The following is a 17614-nucleotide window of genomic DNA, read 5'->3' on the forward strand; positions in this document are numbered from 1 at the left end:
TACCCAGGTGAAGCACGGTGTGTTTTTTTCTTCTGTTGTTGTTTTGGCAGCATGCTCAGTTCCAGCCTTGTGTGTTTTTCAGTTTATTTATTTGTTTGCTTGAGTCAGTTTCTAGCCACTTTCGTTTCCCGCTTGCTCGTCTGTTTTTGTCTAACGTACCGAGATGTACATAGGCAAACTTCAGCCCGCTCGTGCTTGCTCTTATCTTCTAGAAGCAAAAGATGGGTGTCGTTTGTACGGCGCGCCTCTTCTAATTTCCGGCCCGACTGTGGGTGGTGGGCTCGTTAAGGAGCCGTGTGTCGCGGTGCGAGTTTTGTGCGGCCCGTATGGAGGGGAAGTTGGCGGGGCGTTTGGGGCGATGGGGGGGGGGGGGGGGGGGGGGCGGAAAGTGCACCCTTTGACCCTCGCCGCGGCGCCTCTGGACGCTTCTGATGGGCGGGGGTCGTTGTCGCCGACCAGCGTCCGCGCACTTGCGGGTGTATGCGTGGTTGTGGCTGTGACTGTGTGCGCGCGTAACCATGAGCCAAGGCGACGCCTGTGAGTTGTGCCGTTGTGTCCTTCTGCGTGAGCGCGAGGATGAGAAGGACCCCTCACTGTGGACAAGGTTACACATCTGGACGCCGCCGAACGTCCTCGCTCGTTTCAGCCGGCGTGAAAGGGGTGCACTAACTTTCTTGTGCCCGAACGTGATGTCGTGTCCAAGGGCGCGAGGTCAGTGCTCTGCCGCGGCCCCGTCGTCATCAACGCACCCTACATCAACGGAAAGAGGACCGCCATCAGTCGTCGGCCCTCCCAGCCCGTTCAACTTGAAGTGTGCGAGCGGTGAGTCGCCGACCGGCCCACTGGGCCGCGCCATCGAACTTTGAGGCTGACATCCACCTGTCACATAGTTGTACAGTTGAATTCACATCTTGTGTAAGTTGTATATAATCTGCAAGCTGTTTAGTGTTCTTGAAGCGTAGGCAAGTGTTTGTTTGTTTGCCATGTTTTCCCTTTTTTTTACGTTGTTCTGGCTGGAACTGAAGTGTAGCTAGTTTTTTTTTGTGTATTCATTTCTTTAGTTTGGAACTGAAGTGTAGCTTATTTTTTTGTTTATTGATTTCTTTATTTTCGCCGCGTGCTTTGCCGACGGGTAGGAGGGCATTTAAGGAGAGGGGGATGTGGGAATCCTGGCTTTCCGCCGTTGCCTTTGCGCGGCTGTGCCGGCTTCCTGCGTTGTTTCTCCTCTTTCCCTTGCTCCCGCCTCAGGCGGTGGAGAGGCGGCTGGGTGACTAATCACTGTCATTTGGCCACAGCTCTGCCCCGGCTCTCCAACGGCCTTTGCCATTGGCGCCTTTTGGCGGGAATCCGGGACCCGCTACGGGCGGCCGCGCACGGCGCGACCGTCCGAGCGGGGCCCAGAGAGAGAGATCCCTCCGAGACAGCGTAAGGTGCGTACGTTACTGTTTGTCCGTGCCGGCTTTGCCGCTCGGACCAGTGCTTACTCGAGCTCGCCCGCACGTGTCCTCTGACCTGCAGCGGCTCCAGCCTGTCACTCGGGGTCCAGCGACCTCAGACAGGCGTACCTTGCGTTGATTGCCCACTCTCTCTCGTAACCGGCCCAACGGTCGACACGAGAGAGAGATCACAGCACTGCCGCGGGGACATTCTCCTGCAGCGGCGTGCTAGCGGCGCACATTGCTCGAGTCGCTTCGTGCGCGCAGCGGAGCCCTGCTCCTCGCGCGCCCCCGGGACGGGGTGACGATTGAGTGTGTGTGTACTGCTGAAGGACGACGTGAATAAACGTCTCCTTTGTGAACTTGGAGGCCTATTTCTTTGCGGCGAATCGCTCTCCTCCCAGCGGAGGTTGAGTGCGCCGCATCGGTGTCCCAGTGGTGTGTGGTGACGGCTGATCGGGGCCCTTGGCTCGCGCGAAGCTCGAACCCGCGGTGGGTGGTGGCCTGTGTCCACGTAGAAACCCACAAGCGGAAAAACTCTCGACACTTGTACAGAGAACAAATAGGAATTCCAACAAAATTTTAGATTCTTGTAAGCCTATCGAGCATTTCTGAATATTGTAAACTGCACTTTCACACATACAGTACGTATGTATGCCAAGCTCACATTCAGTAGCCCTGTTTTCCGGGTGTAATTATCACGGTCTGAGCTGAGTTACAGATTTAAAACCAGCCAAAAGATGCAACACAGGAAAAGAGAAGAAAACAGGTTGGACTATCAATAGAATTTTTTGTGAAGGAAAAGAAGGCTCGCATGAAGATGCGCCACACATGACCCACACCAGCGAAAGGCAGGACAACAAATAACTGTCACTGATATACAAGCACGTCATCTAAAAGAGAAAATTCTTTCCGTTGAAGATTGACTAATGGCTTCGCTACTCATACAGCCGTTGCCTTGGAGATATGCATCAAATACCTTACAGATTTGTTTTCCACTTCTATACACCACTGAAGTGTCACAGAAATCAGGCGTACACACTGATGGGTCATCTTATGATTTACACTCACGACATTGGCACTGTAGTGCCAGATTAGAAGCTGCCTTCACCCTAACGAGTTAGTGCTCACTCAGGAACACATTAAAGACACCTGCACATATCCCTGAAGTAGTTTCTTGCACAAGCTAGCGGAATGTGATAAACCACTTCCTGCAAGTCCTGAACCTAGTTTTATGGGATACCATACTGCTATCCCGGTTTTTAACAGCAGCGCAAATGCCATCAACACAATGATTGGCGCAAAAATTACATTTAAAAATTTTCCCGCCACTCGGTTTGAACTCATGAAGTATAAACAAAGGACTCCATGATAACCGTTCTGAGGTGAATGGCAGTTCAGCCTAGCCTCTGGAATCTGTGCAAAAAAAACGGAGTCAGCGCATCGCAATTTACTTCCGAAATCAGCCGGTGCTGATGACAATTGTATGTTTTGCTTTCTCTGGCTTATACAGCTCCACTTTCAGAAAAAGTGTCGTCTTTGTGGTTAGGATGCGGAACTTCATCATCACAGGTAAACTTCAGCTTGCCATCAGTGTCCCTTTAATGCCTCAAAGTTGAACAATAGCTCCATTCATAGAGGAGGGCTGTGCATAAATTTCGACCACCAAAGATTCTTTAACATGCACTGACATTGCATAACACACGAGCAAATATGCATTTCGCCTTGTCGAAACGAAGCCACCACAATTCAATCCCGCGTCTTTGGGCTCAGTAGCCGAACACCAACGCAGTAGGCCACAGCAGCAGGAGAAAAACAAAAGAGAGCCCTTAAAAGGCAACCTAACTTGCCAAAATCAACATAACGAGGGGTCACACAAGTAGCAGTGGACTAGGAAAATAAAAGCTACATGTGTCGGCAGATGTCTTCAGTGCTTACCTCAAAAGCCTGCTTGCTTGCTGGGCATCCTAGCACCAAGTGAAAGGCTGGCACAGCTATACTGGAGAGCTTGGAAGAGGCATTGCTGGTAAAGCTATGTGGAGCTTGCTGCAAGGTAAAAATACACATTTAACAGCAGCACAGTGCAAAAAATGGACTAGAATCAAGCATGTAAGGCAAAATGCATGGCACAAAAAGGAGCCAGTCGCCGAATGGAACACGACTGTTTAACCACATTTCGAAGTGGGCCAGGCAACAAGAAATTCATAACCACGGCAGTCATTCACAAGCTAGCCTCAGACGAGACATCACTTGCATATCGATGTCCAGCATCGTTTCTACAATACATGCCACCATTCAAAAGAACAGACCACAGCAGAACGATATTTTCAGTAGAAGGCTGGTTTTCTTCAAATTCTGCATGCGTCCCTCAATTTGAAATCTGGCATGATTAGCACTGATTTCACATTCTCACAGGTATGATGAATTAATAGTGCCAATTGCAGAAAAACCACACTTTTTCCTTTAACATCAAATAAGGTATTGGAGAGGTACCTCAGCATATTTAAGTCAAAGTCAGATTTATTTGCGCCATTCGTTATAATCATGAAACAATCAAGATTATCTTCGCACATATTGAAGGCTCAATTACCCTCAAGTTTCACTGCAACTTCGGGATTTAGGGCAAATGGAGCTAGGGCACCTGTGTGCATTTTGCAGTTGTTTGTACCATTTCAGCTGCGAGCCAAAGTATGAAAAAGCGAATGCCAAAATAGAGGCGAAAAACTTCAGAGCAATTTGTTTTTATCTCACCGTTCTGCTATTGAAGGCTCGACTACACTGGCTCGGCTATAAGTACGAACACAGCTGGATCATACGAAGCTTCGTACCTTAAATACACAATTTATAAAAGTACAAGTTTAGTTTAGTTTAGTTTATGGGGTTTAACGTCCCAAAGCGACTGAGGCTATGAGAGACGCCGTAGTGAAGGGCTCCGAAAATTTCGACCACCTGGGGTTCTTTAACGTGCACTGAGATCGCACAGTACACGGGCCTCTAGAATTTCTCCTCGAAAGAAATTCCAGCCGCCGCGGCCGGGATCGAACCCGCGTCTTTCGGGTCAGCAGCCGAGCACCATAACCGCTGAGCCACCGCGGCGGCATAAAAGTACAAGTGAAATACAAGTGAAAGAGGAGGAAGCTCAATCCTAACGCATACAGCTGAATCGCAGTCTACGTAGTTAAACTGCTCGAGCGCTGTTACTTCAATTACAGCGTAACATGCGGCGAGAATGTAAAGCCCGGGCCGAAGATCTATTGGCGGGCACATATTCCATTCTCGGCGAGAGATGAATGGCAGTACGGCGGCAGTACGGCGCCGATATCGTGCACCCCGCGATCGGATCAGCTGTGCATATTTGCATGGCATACTGACCATGACCGTGTGACCACTGACACTACACGCGCATTCATGCCCGTGTGCCGCCAGCAAACAACCTTTCAGCGCTGCGTGCTGCCGCGAAAGGCACTGCGTCTTCGCGTCTCTGTACTAGCTGTGTTGACGTGGCCAGTTGTGCGCAATGGCTTTGAAATGATGAACAGGCTCGAAGAAAATTAACTTACCCTCAAGATGCGAGATGTCACCCGGTTAGTGGCCTCCCACCAGCTGCTCCGCCAAGGAGGAAATGAGCCCCGCCGTCAGCATAGCGTTTCCAGTGAAGGCGCGCAAAGGACGACGCGCTATCCGACGAGCCCGCTGACGCACGCTATAAACACAGGTTTACTCAGCACCTTACCAGGTTTTCGTACATCGCACCAGCGAATTTCACTGCTGTGGGCACATCACATATCGGAAGAGTGACAAATGCTCATGCCAGCGATGGTTCATGCCCTCGGCACCACAAAGGAGGACCACGACAAACGTAATAACGCTGACCGCCATGCTGTCCCTCCCCAGACGCTGCGTTCGTTGGCTAGCGCTTCGGCCAGTTCCGGCTTCTTTCGGCCCGTTTAGAAAGGCATCGCCTCCAGGCATTCCTCCAGGTCGTCTCTTTCGGGCTCTATGCTTTTGGGCAGTGCGATAGCAAAGGACTAAAACCAAATGAAACTTTCGTTACAAAAATAATTAAGTTCTTGTGCACATATTAGCATTAAAAACTTGAGAAATTTGTGACGCGTGGACTGACGGCGGACATTGAGTCACGGCGCAGCTTTGTCACGTGAATTTGAACTTGCGGAACTTTTCTGTCGTTTGGTTTGCGTAGGCATTGCTTGCAGACGTGCGGTTTCGGTCTTTCTTTTCTTAATACTGGCGCTCACATTGCCGCAAAAAAGGATGTTGTGCGCTGCCGCAACCTGCAGAAACTTCATTGCAACGGAATGCAACATGTTCCGAGTGCCATCAAGTACAGGGAACGGCAAGAACAGTGCGCCGTTGTGATCCGCTGGCAGACTGCCTGCGACGGTCAACCCAATGCTGTGCTTCGAGCATTTTGTTGGCGGCAGAGTTTGAGAGCGTTGTGGAAGTTGAAGAATTCGGTAAAGTAGGTTATTTATCTCCTTGAGGAGCACCAATTCTCGCTCGGAAGACTTCGGCTATGTGCCATAACCGTTCTCACATGACGGCGGCAGCACCGCGCGGGCTATGTTTGCAAATATATGCTGTTCGGCCTCCGTTAGTACAACGTGACAACTTAAGATGTTAAAGGACAGGACGATTATTCCTAGACATTTGCGCTGAATGCGAGTAGCTCGAATTCATAGCTAATACTTAAGGCGTGTGTTGTTACTGCCGTCAGCTGTCGAAACGGCGACACCGCGGCCACGTACGGCGGCATCTCGTTCGCTCGCACTGCTCTGGTCGCAGTGTTAAGGCATGTTTACGAGCACTTGTAAGAGTTATAAATTCTTCTATGAGGCCATTTTCGCTAATTTCATGCTCAAACTGCAACACGTTTTCAGCAGAACATTAGTCGACATGAGCACGCAGCAAGTGTCGAAAATTATAATTAAGCAACCTGTTACACATAAGTTCCCTGTTTGTGTAGACCCGCATGTTGCAGTAATGTTTCTTCGTTTCCTGTGTGCGGAGAAGGAGGCTGACAGACGAGGTGATCGCATTAGAAAGTGATAAGAGTTATTAACCGCCTTTCTTTTCATACTCTGAGTCAGTAAGTTGGGAAAAGCTTCACTTCAGGTTAACACAATTAAAAATAAATGGCACCCAACATAGCCTAGCTGTTTTTCACCTTTCATTGTACAGAACTTAGTAGAATTGACATCTGAGACAAATGCTGTAATACTGAACTCTCACTGTGCAGCAAAGTGTCATTCGCACACTCTTTATGTGCTGAACATGCATATGAAGTAAATAAATGTCTACGTCTGTAGCTTGCATATGTGATGCATTGAATGTTTGCAAGTAGTAATATTGCACTTAATATTTGACTTATTGAGAGGTACATTGGTGATTTCAAGAAGTGGAAGATGCTACAAGGAAGGCAGAGGCTGGTCTAGTGGTCGTTGGGTTCATAACGATCAAGAGTAATAATCATGTTATAAAATTACGTTTTTTTATTAAAAAGCCAAGGAACGCATTGTGTTCAGTCATTCCAGACTTTTTGGTATCACTAGTGTCTTAGGGATGGTTTATCAATGTGCAAGCTGTGCCGCATTGTTAACGCCAAAACTAAAACTGGATGCAAATGCCTTTTGTTCAACATTGCTCAAGACTTTGTAACAGGGACTTGTAGAAGATTCTGAAAACAACTCGTATCAAGTGTGCTGTAAAAGCTGAAGCATGATATTTTTTTTACGCTCGACCATACTGTTTATTATAATTTACTATTTGTCGCAAAGATCTCCTGCATTAAACTCATTTATTACATGTTGTAGAAAATGCGCTGCGAAAGGTTTTGCAAGACAAAGATATGATGTTATACCTACAGGACAAGAAGAGTTTCTCGTTAATAGCTGAGAAACTTGCTCCTCTTGCAGTTCAACAGTAAAGCTGCCCTAGTCAGGAGCTTGTTCTGCTTTTGGCTCCTGTTGCTTACTGTTTTGTGTTTGTGCCTGACTTTGCTTACGTTCAATAAAACTTCTTTTGGGGCTAGTTGGTGCATTTTGAATCTAAGAAAAGGAGCAGCACCAAAGCATGCAAACACAAACAAAGAAAGGAGAAGAGACAAGCGCTGTAGTGCGTGTTGTGGTGCCTGTAGTGAAGCTCTGTAGCAGGCTTTGATGCCTTGTTTTGGCTTTAGGCTTTTATTAGGAAAAACAGAAGGCAAGCTCATCTTTTGCCTAGCTGCTAGTGTTGTTACTTACCTACCTTACCTTGAACATTGTGCATACAGTGCGTAAGTTATACATCTCCACATTTCTATACATAGCTAGGCATCAACAGCTGAGGTGCCAATCATTGGCGACATCTGTCTGTACACAGGCTGGTGGTTCTCCTTCAACTAGGCTCAGAGCACGGAGTACACGACAGCAAAATGGATACAGGCTCTCCTCTGCTTTCATGGGAAGCAACATTGATTTTACATCCTTGAAGCTAGTGAATGTTCAAGAGATGACACAAAACAAAGCATTTATTTTTGTGCATTTTTTTCATCTACCTAATGCAGCAACCAGCATCGGGAAATCGAGTACAGAAATTCTTAACATTCAGAGGTGCAAGTTATATGCAAATAGCATGTAATGTCCCACACCACCATGCAGGGTGTGAAATGCATTGCAATGCAGTTGCAGTGCATAGCTATGCATAGTCAATTTTGTTTGTGAGAAAAGTTCTTGTGCATCCACCAAAGCTGCAGTAAGTGGACGCCTCTCACTGCTGGAATAGCTGCCATGTAACTTCCCATCTGGGCTCTTGGCGCACATAAGTGGAGGTTTTCAGTCACAAAGTCTCGGTGCATGCTTGTCGGGGCATAATTCGTACAGGCAGAAAGACTACTGTAGTGCTGAAAATTCAACACATTTCTATGCAGTTGCATTTTTGCATTACAGCTCAACTAAAATTAAATCACATGACAGAGTTGTTAAGAATGCCAGCTTCTGCAGTAATTATTCCATAAAGCATAGCAAATATGCAACGAAAGCAATTAAGCTGACAAGTACAGGAACCGACAATAAAACAGATTGTGCCCCTTGCTAAGGTTGTAAAACATTGATAAGTTCACAGACTTTCGAGAGGAGGAGCGACACGTGGGCAATCAGGGACGCCGTAGTAGAGGCCTCCATATTAATTGGAACCACCGGGAGTTCTTTAACGTGCGCTGACATCGCGCAGCGCACGGGCGCCTTTCGCGCTTCGCCTCCATCGGAAACGCGGCCGCCGAGTCCCGGATCGGGTCCTCCGACTTAGTAGCCGAGCGCCCGAACCGCTAGGCCACCGCGGCGTGTATAGAAAAAGTACCGAAAGTCCTCCGCGGATTTGCACGGTTCAAGCTCCTTGCCGTCGTAGCCACCCTGCTACAATGTGCGCTCGTACGTAATGCTAGGCTGCGGTTGCTGGTAGTCCATATATTCAGCGCCTGGAAGCGCGAAACCTCTAGGAAATATGTACTCTAATATATATTAGAGAACTATGTAGCAGCCATATCATAACCGTAACAAGAAGAGGACTTTTCAGCGAGTGAATGAAGTGTCCTAAACTTCAGCGCGAACAGACGACGCATGCCGAAACGTTCGCACTTACAACGCTTTTCCGCCCTTAATTCCAATACGGAACGTCGAGCGTGGGCATAATAATGCATGTAGAGCATGCTGACCTTTTTTACTACTTCATTCGCGCGTATTACCTTATTAGGAGCGAATTTAAGCTTGGCAAATCCGCATTTCAAGCAGAGCGCCGTACACGCGCATCTCGCCGAAAGACCCGGAAGTCGGAGTACCCAGCATGCCTTGCGGCTCGTTCAGATTGGACACCACCAATATGCGTGTCGGTACAAGCGTGCGTGCGTGCGTGCGTGAGTGGGCAGTATCTAGCGCGTCAAATCCAAAGCTTATCCGACATGCTGCATGGTTTCTGAGATCACCGCCGTGAGCTTCGCTTGTTTTCTCGTGCTGCTGCTGGGCGGTCTTGTGCGCCGCTGTTACTGTGCTGGAATCGCAAAAGAAGGATTGCTGGGCGGTCTTGCGCGCCGCTGTTACTGTGCTGGAATCGCAAAAGAAGGATTACCGGTGTGTGCTGCCGGTGGGCGCGCTCTCATCCAAGAGTAGTAGCAGCTCCCAATTTAGCGATCCGTCGGGGCATATGTGTTATTGATGTCTGGTCGACAACGATAATGAGGTCAGCAGTGCGGTGCCGTCGTTTGATGAGTCGAACCTTTCGGCCTATTGCACTGCTAACTTCGTTGCAAAAATGCCTGGCTCATAAGCAGCGACAGTGGCCATTGTTTCTGTAGTGTGTTTCGATTACAAGACGGCGCCCTTCTACAGTATGGCTTCCTTGGAAACTTAGTCGGCGGTGTGCCTGCAACGCCTGTCGCTGTCAGCTCAAACTGACCGCCTGCGAGCGCTGCCTTCTTTTGCGATGTGAACGGTGACGGGACACTTACTGCCTGTGGCCGGAGCTTATAGCAAAAGCGAAGAGTGTTTTGTGTGAAGGTTTGACGAAGTGCGTGTGTCAGTCTGGACCCTTAGCAAGTCATACGAGATGCGACATGCAAAAGTGGTCCACCAGTCGCTTCAGCAGAAAGGAGTGCGGATGTTTTTTACGTTACTTCAATCGAGAACTGCCCATGCAAATATTTCAACTCGTCTCTTGCCTAAACAGCATAGTAAAGAAGCTAAAGCAACAAAACTGCTGTTTCCATGCTGTATATTGATTCCGCACTCGTGCTAGAGGTGGGAAATATGTAGCAGTTATTGGCAGAGTTACAGCCTATGAAGCACGTGCAGCTTCATGTAATTGCAGGTTAGGATATGCGCCTTACTTGGTATTGACTTTGTGACCAGACATAGACATCTGTCAACTAAAAGAAATTTTCTTGCTATAGGATTCTGCAGCATTATGCATGCTTCTGGACACTGAATACCGCGTGCGTCACCTCTCTTGAAAGCACTCAGATTTGTGTACTTATCAGTACGTTTGAGATGAGAAAATTTTATCAGCTTCTTTTCTTTATTTTATAATTAGCTACACAGCATGTTGCAAAAAAAAATATTTTAAGGAAAAGCATTTCAGTTTAGAGTAGAACAGATCAACAAAGTTGTTTTGGGCATTCTGGTAACTTCAAGATGGTATCTGATGGTTGCATACAGACGCGCAAGTCAAACCTCAAAGGGCATCAAACTTAACAGTACCGCTGAGCTTATCCTTTCGTGCTTTTTATGTGTGTGTAGATCACCTGGGGAAGTTCAGTATTGGATGCTGGATTTCATAGTTCTGCTACAACTTTTATCTTCCTTTCTACACATGAAACATGACTGAACTTGATTACATTCCCCAAGCAAATACCTGACGCCTTACAAGCGTTCCTTACTGTACACAGTTGTCCCAGTGCATTATATCCACTCATGTGCAGCACACTGTTGAGTTGCTCTTGGTCTCCGAATGTGACTCTCAGCAATATGATCGAATCATAGTCCATCCAGATGGTCTTTGTGGTAGTGCAAATTTCAAAACAGATTGAAGAAGAATGAAGAGTGTGATACCTTGTCATGCATCATGCAATGCTGGTGCTAATCAGGCAACATGTGTGGTATATATACTTTGCACATTTGAGACTCATTGGATTTGTTCTGGAGCCATACTGGGAATTAATTAATCGATCTGTGATTTGTCACTGAAATTGAGAGAGGGCACTAATTTCTGAACTTTTGACACCAACTGTGAATTCAAAACTGTCTTTTCATGTAGGCTTACATGGCCTTTTTACGTGTATGTAAATTTATGCTAATGACTTTAAGTTTTGGAAATTGCCTCGTAACATTCCTGTTACAGCTCACAATTCGCTTTCTGCACGTCATGTTTGATTGAACCTGATTATATCCCCAAGCTTGTTTGTTGCACCTAACAAACACTGTTGCCCTTTCAGAGTTATTCCATTGATTGACTCCGTTCGAGTGCAAGCAACAAATGGTTGTGTTGCTTCTGATTTCGACATATGGCTGTCTGCATGGGCAACAACATAAGCGCTCTGGATGGCTTTCATCATGCATCTATATGATATCTGTAACTTTCAGAATTGGTTAAAGGAAGAACTGAAGGATGCTGTAAGAGTCATTAGCAGCTTGTTTTTTACATTATTTTACAATGAACTTGCAATGTTGACAAGTTCTTGCTCAGTGTGCATGTTGTCATGTACAGGTCCCTGCAGTATCGACGGGAACCATTTTGCACCAACAGATAATTTTTTGGTTATTTGTTTGCTGAAGTTGAAAATGATTAATGGGTACTTACGCCAAGACGAAAATTATAAAACAGCAAAACGTGAGCTTATTGCTCATTATTGAGAAGTAATCATTAACTGAATGCTCGAACTTTGTTTGCTTTCACCCTAAATGGGCCTTTACAGTCTCGACAAGTTGCTACTAAGCAAGCAAACGCACACATGGCCACACGCAGCCTCACTGAGCTTGCTTAGTATGCACATAAGCACGCACAGCTTCGGCACGCCCCCTCTCAGCACGCAGATGTCCACGTACAGACAGTTGTCCACGAGCGTCCACGATTTTTTACACGCAAAGAGTGTGCGTGGACGTCTATCAGCTCACAGTACGCGCATATGTACACACAGGACGCACAGAATGCGCACAGGTAACGCCCAATTTCTGCGCGTTCGTGTGCAAAATGAACGTGATCGTACAAAAATCACTGTTCTCGTGCAAACTCACGCAGAGTTCTTTCAATAGGGTGAGAATGTATCTGACGTGCACGGCGCGCTAGAGCGCCATCACACCAGTGTAAATAGGCTGTCGAGAAGCTTCAAATACTGGCCAGCATGCTGTCGATTGCCTTTAATACGATCTGCTCCTGCTACAATCAGTTACACAAGCTTTGACGAATTCTATCGGCTCCGATTCAAGACAGGTACTGATCGGGTGCTTGCATGTTGTATTTAGAATGCATATCGGGAAAAGAGGACCATGACTAGCAGGCTATGAAATCAGTGAACATTTAATGCAGCGTCAAAGTGAGGACAGACATGCGGAAATAAGTTATAACTGGCTTCCTGAAGTCGTCGCAAAAGAACCAAGTTGTTTCCGGACAAGAGCTGAAATCGACGCCTACCGCCACATATCTCTATCTACCATCTGCTTTGAAAAGGATGACCAGCAGTGGCTGCGCGGCAAACTACAATTGATCACGAGCGTCATGCCCAAGTGGAGTTAATGCGACTTGCTTGAAGAAACCACCGGGCTGGAGGTGAATCGATTTCAGTGAATAATTCCTCGTTCAAAAAATTTGTTCCCTTTATTATTTACGAAAACGAGGAGGCCCCGAGCGACGTGAATGTAAACAAAACACTAGCGACTTTCTTGCTTGCGCGAAAATAGAGCACTGAAGGAAGGCGTTGTTTGCGTATAAAAGAAGTGCTTATTTCTGTGTCAAGCAGCTGCGCCGAAGTTGCGTCTCACCGTACCAGCAAGATGGCTTCGCCGCAGGCACTCAGTTTGCTTGAGATGAGGCATCTACTACCGACTACGATGGGTGAGAAGTTACAGCGTAGACCATTTCTCTAATGAAGGGTGGTAAGGGGCGTAGATCCAGCCGTGCATCAATTACTGCAAGTAAGCACAGGTTCTTCAGTGTCGGTGCCAAGTGCGACACGTAGAGATCGGTGAGCGCCCTTCGCTCCTCAGCAACCTGCCACTCATCCTGGTTGGGTGCCGGCCCAAAGCCGCCGAAGATAAACACTCTTTCACCCATCACTGAGCAGCCATGCCAGTACCTGGGAGATGGTGGAGAGCCACATGGCTTCACTTCGGTCCAACACGACGTCACGGGGTCGTACTTGTGCATATCTGCTAAGAAGGTCTTCAGCGCATCGCTGTACCCTCCGAAAATGTACAGCTCTTCGTTGAACACGAAGGCGGAATGTCCTCGCCGATACAGAGGGGGAACGCCTTGAACCTCTGGGCGCACCCAAGAAGAGGTGGTCGTTTCAAAATAGTATAGGATTAGAGAACGGTCTGTTGCGCTGCCGCCGAACAAATATGTGCGGGTCCCGATGGCAGACGCAGTCTGGCTGGCACGTTGAAACGGAGCCTCTCCGGTGGTGGGGACACGATGCCACACTCCGGTATCCAAGTCAAGGACCCGCATATATGGAAAAGAATCACAGTCACTGAAGACATACTTGTGGTGACCCACAACACAAGCTCCGCTGCCGAAAAGCGATGAGGGCACCTCACCAGACACCTCCAGACGGCTGCATGTCATCGTGTTTGAGTCGAAGCGAAGTACACATGGCCACCTGTTCGGGCCACCCCACAGATACGCACAGTGGCCGTACGCTACAACTGTGTGGCGGGAAATGTTAATAGGCCCGCCGTAGGGAAGTTGCGTCTGCACCATATCCCACCGGCGCGACGCGTGGTCGAAGATGAACACGCGGACCAAGTTCCATGCCGTGTAGCTACTGTCGAACGAGTAAACCTTGCCGTTGATGTGTACAGCCTTGTGGGTGACATGCTCTGGAACACCGTTTAGCCGCACCGTCCACATCCTGCAGAGACACCTGCTTCTGTAAGAAAGAAGGCCCGGTTATTCCAGCGATGGTGGCAGTGTCAAGCGGCTTTTTTCTGAAGCAGCGATATGGCGACCGGTATTCGCGGCGTCAGGGGACGTAGTGCGTCGACGGGTGACTCTTTCTGTTTGATTTTGGAACGTTGATCATTTTATGACACTCACACGAATGAATGTTCGAAAAAGAACATGTACTGTTGCCCTCACCAAGATTAAAAGCGCGTTTCGTGCATAGCGTGCAATTTCATGCATAGCGGAATAGCGGTTCCAGAGTGCGCATGCGCAGAACGCTAACGGAGAAATAGGGTTAGCGTACGCACGCAATTTTCAGAAGTTAGCGTTGCGGCAGTTGCGGCTTTTGCGCCCTTGGCTCAAAAACATGTCGGCGTCCTTCCAAGCGAGAGCCGCCCGCTTTAGCCGGTTCGCAGTCCTTGCGATTCCGGTCGGCATGTTTACCTGCAACCACTGACGTTTTTGCTTTTCGCTATGACTTACCTTGGTTCGACGATAAAGTTTAAAGGGGTAGAGACACCACAATTTTGTGTTGTACCTTTGGGTTGTAAATAATGCGTAGCGATTCAGTGAGCATGGAACACCATCTTAGAAGCATGAACTCGCATTATATAATTAATAATCGTATTATTTGTACCCAGCAGTATCGGTTTCGGTTCGTAGTTGCCAGGTTTTGCCAGGCTTTTACATGACGTCAAAAACCAGACAATGCGTTGCCACGTGGGTCCGGAAAGCCGTGACGTCGTTGTAGGCATGTCGTCTGCTTGACACACACGTGGTGCGCGTAAACGGAGGGCGGAGGGCAAGTCGCAATGCCGAACAGCTCCGAGTCGGAAAGAAGAGTTTTATTTCGGCGAAGACACCGATTATGAGGAATCGCGGGATGACGCAGACGAGGAACTACAATAGGCCGACGGGACCCCGATGCCGACGCGACAGCGACGCCGACGGTCGCGTCGGCTAACCTGGTCGTTCCCCGACTAGCCAGTCACACTGCACCGACGACGACGATGCCCGAACGACCAAGCGTCGTCCTAGTGTGACAACGCCGCCAACCAAAGATGCCGACGAGACCCGTCGGCCGACGTGTCTTGGGCAGATCGGCGGCCGAGCGAGAACATTCGCCGACCAAAAGCAAGTAGCGAGCTCAGAGCGCGAAGTGCAATCATTATTTAGACAAATAATGCACGCGCACCAACATTCATCCAGCCATATGGCCACTTGGCCGACTCGCCGCACCGATTGTCGCTTGCGAACTGCCGCCCCACTTCAAGCAGGGACACGGAGCGGTGAGCATCGCTGCGCCGCTCTACCCAAGCTCCGCCCACAACCGGTGTCGCACTTCGCCGCCGTGCAGCAGTGCGTGAGCGCTGCTTGGGATGGTGTACAAATCTCGTAAGAAAAGACAAGATCGCCTTGTTATCAGAATGACTGCTCGAGCAGCGACAAAGCATGCCTGCTTATGTTTCGAGCTTTCGGCAAAAACATCGCTCGCGGGCGCTCCGGGCGACGAGCTCTGCTGCTGCAAGGTAGCCGTGGTTGTCGCTAGGCCTATAGCCTCTTCCGCATCGAAGCCGCAGCGGCCGGTGCTTCGGAAGTCGCCTGCGCTATAATAAACGGCCTACCCTACACATCGCTTTACTGTCAACAGCATCATCTCACAATAAAATAATAGTATGGTAAATCTCCGCGACGCCTTCACCAGCGAAGCGAGCGGGCGCCAGGCGAGCCGGACCCCAACGTCGGGCCAGCGGCAGCTGCGAGGCGGTTGTGGCAAGAAGTTTGCTCGTATCACAGTCGTTACCTTTGCCAGCAGCTCAGTATCGGTCAGCGATCCTCAAAAATGACACATTTTTCACATTTCTTATCCCAGGGTTTATTATTTACGTCAAGAACACACTTTAGCTCGTTTTTGTGACGCCGGCAGACGGGATCCAGGCTGGCCGGCCGGCATGATCGGCGTACTTCACGTTCGCACAAGAAAATACATAAAATCCATGATACCAGAGAATGCTTCCTAGATTAGGGCACCGGCAATATGCCTCTGCAAAAGTGGATCTTTCGGCAACGACATCGCCTGCGGCAACGCCGGGCGTAAAGCACCGTCGCACTCGCGAGCGTGCAGAAAAAAGACTCATGAGCACTCGTAACCAAGGTTGCTAGGCCGCGAAACCGCAAAACTTGGTCCCGTACGTCAGAAAACTGTGCAATGACGTAGGAAATACTTGCTTCTGTTTTCTTCTCTGTTCCTACGTCACATTGATGCACTAGCGATGGCTCAGCCTTGAAGAGTGAGCATTTTCACAAACTTTAAAATTAAATTAAAATATGTTCTAGACCTCCCTTAAATTTAATACTTCCCTCTTATGGTCCTCACATACAAAGGAAACGTATGGCAGTCTTTTGTACAACCTTGGAATTTGATGTCTCTACCCCTTTAAGCGGCAATACCGCCTAGTGTTTTTAGATACGCTCACGATTCTGCGGTACAATAGCCTTATGGGACCTTAAGCTGCACTGCTACCGTCTGCAGCTGCCCGAAATGTAACACAGACGTGCCGAACGATACAAAAACTGATTTTGAGCTTTGCCGCGGTGTTTTATGTACTTAAATTATATAACACAACAATTTATATTAAATTTACAAAAGTTTTTTGAACATTAGACGCCATGTGATAGAAAATATTGACACCGCCATTCGTCGTCATCGCTCTCATGACAACACGACAGCGCGGAATGCGCGCGAGCTCGCCTTGAGAAAAGAAAGAAGCCTAAGTGTGGGGCAAGCGAACGCTCAGCATTAGGGCTGGTACCGACGTCCACTGCAGTCGCCTACTTTGACGTACCCAACCGTACTGAACCACGCCTGACATCTGGTGGAGGTGCTGGGTAACGCATTCCATGCCTCGGACTCCTCTAGCAAGCAGGGATTCAAGTCCTCGAGGGTCATCTGCCATCGAGGTGACGCCTGTACACCACGGCAGCCGCCGGCTCCAAGGCCTTCAACCCGAGTTTGGGCTCCTGGAGTCTCGTTCGACCCAATCGGTTCGTCCAGCGCCATCGTCGACGACCGTCCAGCCCGAAATAGGCATGCAGACGACGATTAGTGCACCTTCCGTTGTGCTGCACCAGCCTCGGGAGCCACCGAGCTTCCAAGGCTCTCCAGCCGAAGACCCGGAAGACTGGCTGGAAAAATTTGAACGCGTGGCCCGATACAACAGGTGGGCAGATGACTCCAATCTTCAAAACGTATTCTTTTCGCTGGAGGGCGCAGCTCGTACGTGGTTTGAGAACCGGGAGTCGTCCATAACAACGTGGAATGTATTTAAAGAGCAGTTCCTGAAAGATTTCATCACGGTGCTTCGAAGAGAACGGGCTGATCTGCTCCTTCAGTCTCGAATTCAGCTCCCAAATGAAGGCGCGCTTGTGTACTTCGAGGAGATGGCGAAGTTATTTCGCCGATCTGACCCCGATATGACCGAGCAGAAGAAACTTCGGTACCTTATGCGAGGTGTAAACGAGCAAATCTTCAC

This window comes from Amblyomma mixtum, chromosome 3, assembly GCF_055824585.1.
Source record: "Amblyomma mixtum isolate Tamu chromosome 3, ASM5582458v1, whole genome shotgun sequence".
NCBI classification, from domain to species: domain Eukaryota; kingdom Metazoa; phylum Arthropoda; class Arachnida; order Ixodida; family Ixodidae; genus Amblyomma; species Amblyomma mixtum.